General features: G+C 45.5%; 1 long non-coding RNA gene across 1 annotated transcript; it reads left to right on the plus strand.

Moving 5' to 3' along the window:
- The first annotated feature begins 1,934 nt into the window (after positions 1-1,934).
- LOC127007536 (uncharacterized) lies at positions 1,935-5,825 on the plus strand. Its single transcript, XR_007760285.1, has 3 exons — positions 1,935-2,534; positions 3,845-3,975; positions 4,662-5,825. It is a non-coding gene; the product is annotated as an uncharacterized LOC127007536 (long non-coding RNA).
- Positions 5,826-7,004: the final 1,179 nt, after the last annotated feature.

Consider the following 7,004-nt stretch of genomic DNA (forward strand, 5'->3'; position numbering starts at 1 on the left):
ATATATATATATATATATATATATATATATATATATATATATATATATATATGCTGCCAAAGGCCATTTTGATTATATAAGAAAATAAAGTTGTCACAAAGTGATAAACATCGTCCAACCAATAACACCAATAAGATAAAAGGTTGGCTTACTCGAACCGCATCTTACGTCTCTGCTAGGTGAACAGGGGCTACACGTGAAAGACCCAACTTATCTTCACCCGGCCGGGGAATCGAACCCCGGTCCTGGTTGTGAGGCAGATGCTCTATCCACTGAGCTACCGTGTGTGTGTGTGTGTGTGTGTACAGGGGCGTAGCCAGGGGGGGGGGGCACGTGACCCCCCTTCAGGAACTCCTTTTTTGTGGGTTTGTTGGAAGTTCTCGAGAATGACATGCCGTGCATGGCTGTCACCGCCCAAATAGTGTAGATCAGCGGTTCTTAACCTGGGGGTCGTTTGGGGTTTCTCGAGGGGTCGCGGAGGGTTTGGGATTTTTTTTTTTTTTTTTTCATGTATGTGAAGCGGCCAGCTGCTGAAAACATCAACCACAATCAGTCAGTCAGTCAGATCATAGCTACGGGGGGGGGTCTGTCTGTGCTCCGCTCCTGGCTGGTTGTGACTCCCAAGGCGCAGCACCAAGGTTTTGAGTCACGAAAGTATGAGGCCAAGCAAACTGAAGGTTCATTTTGAGTCTTACCATAGTGGACGAAAGCTTGGACTACTTCAAGCGAAAAGAAGCTGCTCTGAAGGCCAGTCGCATCGATTCCACCGGTCAGTTCGCTCGTGAGAACAAAGCAGCGCGCTGGAGGCTTCATACAGAATTGCTCTAAAAAATCGCGCAGACCAAGAAGCCTCATACCATTGGTAAAAAATCTGATTAAGCCTTGCATTCTGGAAACAACGAAGGTGATTGATCGATTGATAGTTTATTGTTGCAGGTAAACAACAAGGGAGAAGGGAGGAACATGCCATCCCAATTAACCCCCAGGCAGGACAGAGTGTGATTATACAACTATTAATACATGTGTAGGTAGCGTGATTCATGTAGAACAGCAGGCACACAGGTTGAGGGCAGTTTCCCTTTTGAATGATACAGTCAAAAGTAGGATCTCGGACTTTTTTTCGCACTTTGGAAAGCTCGCGAATTTTTAGTGCCTATTATTTGCTCTAATTATTCATGTAGCACTCTGAACTGCTGCAATACATCAAATTACATTTTTCTCATTGATGACATACTATTAGATTTATATTTTCGCTTTTTATTGTAATGTTAATATTAACTCGCGAAGGAAAAATATCCGGCATTTAGTCCTCCGCAGTTTAAGGGTTAAGTAAAATTTTAAGTGGAGTAAAGTATTTTTTTGGAAAATGCGATTTGTTTTTTACAGAAAATTTTCATCGGATATATTCACAAATACTTTTTTGGTATTTTGTTGGGGATATATACCCCAAGGGAGGAAGGCGGTGCAACCCCCCAGACGGCCGGTAGGGAGATGCCCAATTCTTTCAAGGAGGAGGCCCAACAACGGGGCTGAGGGTGTCGGAAAGAGCCCGCCTTTCCACCCCCATGGCACCGGGCAGGTCTCGAACTCACGCTCCAGCACCCCGCCGAAGCGCAAGGCGGAGACCCTACCACGGGACCACGGGAGCCTACCCCCCCCATTCACAAATACTTATTATTATAAACCATTACTATTGAAATGCAGTAAAGTATGTCTTGATATATTTTTTTCAATTGTTTTCCAACAGTTGTGCCAATTGATTTCCTTGCTGCATCATGACAAAGAGGGCTACCTACACATGTATTAATAGCTGTATAATCACACTCTGTCCCGCCTGGGGGTTGGGATGGCATGTTCCTCCCTTCTCCCTTGTTGTTTACCTGCAACAATAAACTATCAATCAATCAATAACACAGTGTCAGGAGGCGCCGTTGCAAAGGGCAGCCATCATCATCATCATCACCCAAACGTAAACAAACCCAGCCTGGCGGACACGTGCTGGACCGCCTGGCACACCAATACATAGACCACACTGACCTCCTCTGACAGTCCTCCAACACACACTGGAGTAACGGCTGACCTCAGACAGCTCACGGTACAGACACTCCCCCAGCCGTCCCCTGGACACACCCGCTTGAGGACTGGCCACACCCGCCTCACCTGCACAGACTGTCCAGGACCCATACACACACACCAGAACACCCCCTCCTGCACTGCCCAAGATTCCACGCACCAACCTCAAGGCATCCCTGACCAGCCTCCGCATCCACCCTGGAGGACCTGCTGGGCAGCCACACCCTCAGCCCTAACACCCAAGCCTTCCAAGTGTACCTTCCTGCAGAAGGAGGGGCGGCAACTCGACAGGATCTAACCCCACCCTGGTGACAGAACGGCAAACAAAACCTGATACCAACTACCACTGAAGGGGCTGTGGAGGCTGTGGCCCCACAGCCCCATAAAACACCCAAGAAGAAGAAGAAGGTGGACCCCGCCAGCCATCCAGCGCCCCTTCTCTCCCTCCTCCTACTGGTGACGTAAGTACCCTGCCGCACACCACAGCCCCCCCACACCCCATCCCTGCCCCTGAAGTAGATCCTGCCCTCACCTTCGGCCCAAACCCCGGTCACGGTGTGTGTCGTGCCTTGCATGGGCAATTATGTGTGTTCAATATACCAGAAAGTAGAATTAATTGTTGATCATTTAAACGAGAGAGTAAGATTAGTAGTTTATTCAGCAAGTCTTGTAAGGTAGCAGCATACAGGACTATCATCTGCCAAATAATATAGGTAGCGTGACCGTAAGAATGTTACTTGAGGTAAATATATTTGTTAAGAGAATTAAGGGTCAAGGGACAGGGTCCAGCCTTATGAGACTAAATTGTGTCACTTGTAACACTTAGAGCTTATTTAGTCTGATTAAAACCACCACAGACACTATCACTCTAAACCAATGGTAATTGTCAAGATTGACTCCGCACCTCCAAAATGCGATATTACACCTCCATATTATAGTTAAGGGACGAAGTACATGTCCCTCAACCATAACAAAGTATACTTAGAAGTAAGGAAAGAGGCCGTCCCCTTCCCCTAGTAACCATCTTGAGTGTTTTTTGGTGGGGGAGCAGATTTAAGCTCCTCCAACCAAACTTTACATGACCTAACCTCTAACCTCCTAACCAGGGGGGTCGCAGCACCCCCTCCACATGTATGATGTGCTGGTAAAACTCGAGAAGTACAACAGTACCTTGGAAAGGTTATTTTTCTGGGGGGGGGGATCCATAGTTACCAAACTAACATGCAAACACAAGAATGAGTAGCATCAACACACCAAGAAAAACTGTCAAGTATTTCCACTAACACGGGGTAACACGTAACCTGCTCACTCAGTTTTAATTAACACCACTCATCAACTTAATTAATACAATTAGTGAGTGTCTGTGCTCCACCATGGTCACCCCTGAGAATGACACACACACACCACTCTTTCCTCCTCCTGCACACTGCTGCTGCACACAACATGCTGGCTTGGGTCCTGCCACCACTCAGACTTGCTTCAACACCTCTGTGTGGGGCAATACCTCGTATAAGAGTGAGCTCGCTCCCTCGGTCTAGGGCAAGGGAGGACAGGCTATTTCGGCCCCAAAATGCTTTGGTGTGACGTCACGGAGTGCCAAAAGTACTCACAGGTTAGGCTTGCTTGAGACCTCTCTCTCTCTCTCTCTCTCTCTCTCTCTCTCTCTCTCTCTCTCATACTAAACCTCATTCTTCTTTTTCTTCTTCTTGTTATTGTCAGTTATCATTTTTATTAATTACTATTCTTATTATTACCATTATTATTATTTCAGGGGAGAAGACAGGAGGATGAGGAGGAGAGAAGGAGGAGGAGGAGGAGGAGGAGGAGTGCCTGATCCAGCAAGGTGATTCACTGTCACCTGTCACTGTCCGTCCACCCTCAGGAAAGCCCTTTGAGATCCAGGTAGGCCTGTATTTACCTAGTTGTATTTACCTAGTTGTAATTTTACAGGGCCTGGGCTTACGGTCATGTGGTCCCGTCTCCGTATCTATAATTATCCAACTTTTCCTTGAAACTTTGCACACTCTTTGCCGATACTATTTCTTCGCTTAATCTGTTCCAAACCTCTATATTTCTTTGTGGGAAGCTATATTTCTTTATGTCTCTTGAGCATCTTCCCTTCCTCAACTTTTTACTATATCCTCTAGTATTCCTGCTGGAAGGTTCCCCTCTTTCTGCTGACAAGGAGTGGTTACCGTCCCTCCTTGAGCAAATGGGATATGGTGTGTGGTGTGTGAAGGTCCTCCATTTTATGATTTTCTGTCTATGTTCCTACGAGGCTGTGTGTGTGATTCATTGTGTGCTGTGTAGTGCTGAGGGTGTTCTTTCATGCTGTGCCGAGTTGCCTGGGGCAAAGACAGTGCTGTGCTGAATCTGGCTTTGCTGTGTTAAGCCTACATCATGAGAGAGAGGAAGGGAGAGAGAAAGAGATAACAAGGAGAGAGATAAAAGAAGGGAGAGGAGAGAAGGAAGATGAAAGAGGAATAAGGAGAGAGAGAGAGAGAGAGAGAATGAAAGAGAAAAATAAAAAATAAAAACAATAATAATAATAATAATGAAAATATATTAATAACTGTTTTTATCCACAGCTCTGAAGAAGGAAGTCCATCTTGGAAGCCCCAAGAACCAGTCACCCCAGTCCAAGAAAAGGTCGCAAGAGGTCAAGAAGGTCACATTGTGAAGGAGCAGTCCAGTCAACCAGTCACTTAAGTTATTGGAAAGGGAAGGGAAGGGATAGGAAAGAGAAGGGAAGGAAAGAGAAGGGAAGGGAAGAGAGAGGAGAGAGAAGGGAAGGGAAGGGAAGGAATCAACAGAGAAGTACATATATATATAGTTCATCTTAGTCACATACAGTCTGATACACACAGTTACACTCACATAGATTTACATACAGTTTTGACGGTGCGTTTGACGAAGGCGTATGACTCAGTACATTGCTGATTGGCCCGGCCCACCGTGTTATGGACTCGCTCAACACAAATACAGGAAACCCTTGATATAACGGACTTATTTTTATTTTTATTTATTTTTTATTTTTTACATCAGAGGACACGGCTCAAGGGCAATAAAAAGAGTATTGTGTCCTTGAAGAGGTCGCGTAAATCAAAAACAATGTAAATCAAACATGAGGTGGGTTTCTATCGAAAAATAAATATTCACTTCATTCAGTGGAGAGAGAGAGAGAGAGAGCGAGAGAATATCCATATCACCGAAATATCCACTCAGGCACTCTCAGCCTCACTGGTGTGAGGAAGAAATGAGGGACATCATGAGCGACTGGCTAGTATTGGTGTCGGTACTGAGGAGTCTGGTGCTGGTACCGTACCGTATAGCTGGTACAGTTAGTACCTACCCAGTGCCCACCCCTATTGTTGAGTAGCATGGCAGCATGGGTACTGTATTGTTGTTCAAGTGGCGCGCGGGAAGAACTGATCTCAGATGTGTGGCCGCGGCGCCGTGTGAGTCCAGTTGCGTGAGACATCTGGTGGCCACTCCATAAAATATCCCGTATAAGTGAAAAACGTGTAAATTAAACATTTATTTGGATTTTGGACCCCGCGTTATTTCAAAAACGCATAAACCAAAGTCGCGTAAATCGAGAGTTACCTGTACAAAAAAAGCCCGCTACTCACCACTCCTATAAAAGATAAAAGTAAAGAGTAGCCAAAAGAGAAGTCAATTTCAGGTGGAGAGGTGTCTTGATACACTCGCAATTTTGGGGGGAACTCAGTCCGTAAGTGCCGAAAGTCCGTTATGAGCGGCGAAGATTAAAAAAAAAACGTAAAATAATTAAACGACGAACCTAGTAAACGTAGGCATGTATATATCTTTTATTTTGTATGTTGTGTGCACGTTGTCTATATGGCCGTACAGCACACTTGGCGATGGACTCCGAGGCACTGAGGTTGCTAGGTTGCCAGTGGGTGTTGCATGGGGGCCATGTTGTTACGGGTATGGGTATAATTTTACAAGTGCGCCAATCTTGCATTGGCAGACGAACCTTTTTTTTTTTTGGTAGTTTTGGGTGTTATGAAATAATCCGCTAACTGTTTCTGTCACAAATAATTAAATGACTGACTTTTCAATGCCTGTGTTACACCCGCTGCAGCACACGGGTCTGTGTCCTTCTATAATTCCTTCCCCTTCTGTCTCTCTCCGGCATATGACCACAGATGTTGCGCCCAATAAACAAAACTTTCCAACTCTTTCCCTTCTCCTATGATTCCTTCCCCTTCTGTCCCTCCAGCATATGACCACAGATGTTGCGCCCACTAAACCAGACTTTCCAACTGTTCCCTTCTCCTATGATTCCTTCCCCTTCTGTCTCTCTCCGGCATATGACCACAGATGTTGCGCCCACTAAACCAAACTTTCCAACTGTTCCCTTCTCCTATAATTCCTTCCCCTTCTGTCTCTCTCCGGCATATGACCACAGATGTTGCGCCCACTAAACCAAACTTTCCAACTGTTCCCTTCTCCTATGATTCCTTCCCCTTCTGTCCCTCTCCAGCATATGACCACAGATGTTGCGCCCACTAAACCAAACTTTCCAACTGTTCCCTTCTCCTATAATTCCTTCCCCTTCTGTCTCTCTCTGGCATATGACCCCAGATGTTGCGCCCACTAAACCAAACTTTCCAACTTTTTCTAACCTTCTCCGTTATATCCAAAATCCATTATAAGTGGGTCCATTATATCCAGGGTTTACTGTATATGTATATGGTTAAGCTGTTGTAGTTACCAGAAGCGGGTGGTTCAAAAACTATTCTCGGTCCGTCCCGGTGGATTTCTGACCGTCCGATCTTGTCCGTTATATCCGAATTCCATTATAAGCGGGTCAGTTATATCCAGGGTTTACTGTGTAGTTGAGGTCAATTCGCCTACAGTTCAGATACAGTTAGTTTTATACAGTTTAGAGCTAGCTTTCTTTC

Source organism: Eriocheir sinensis, chromosome 35 (assembly GCF_024679095.1).
Source record: "Eriocheir sinensis breed Jianghai 21 chromosome 35, ASM2467909v1, whole genome shotgun sequence".
NCBI lineage: Eukaryota > Metazoa > Arthropoda > Malacostraca > Decapoda > Varunidae > Eriocheir > Eriocheir sinensis.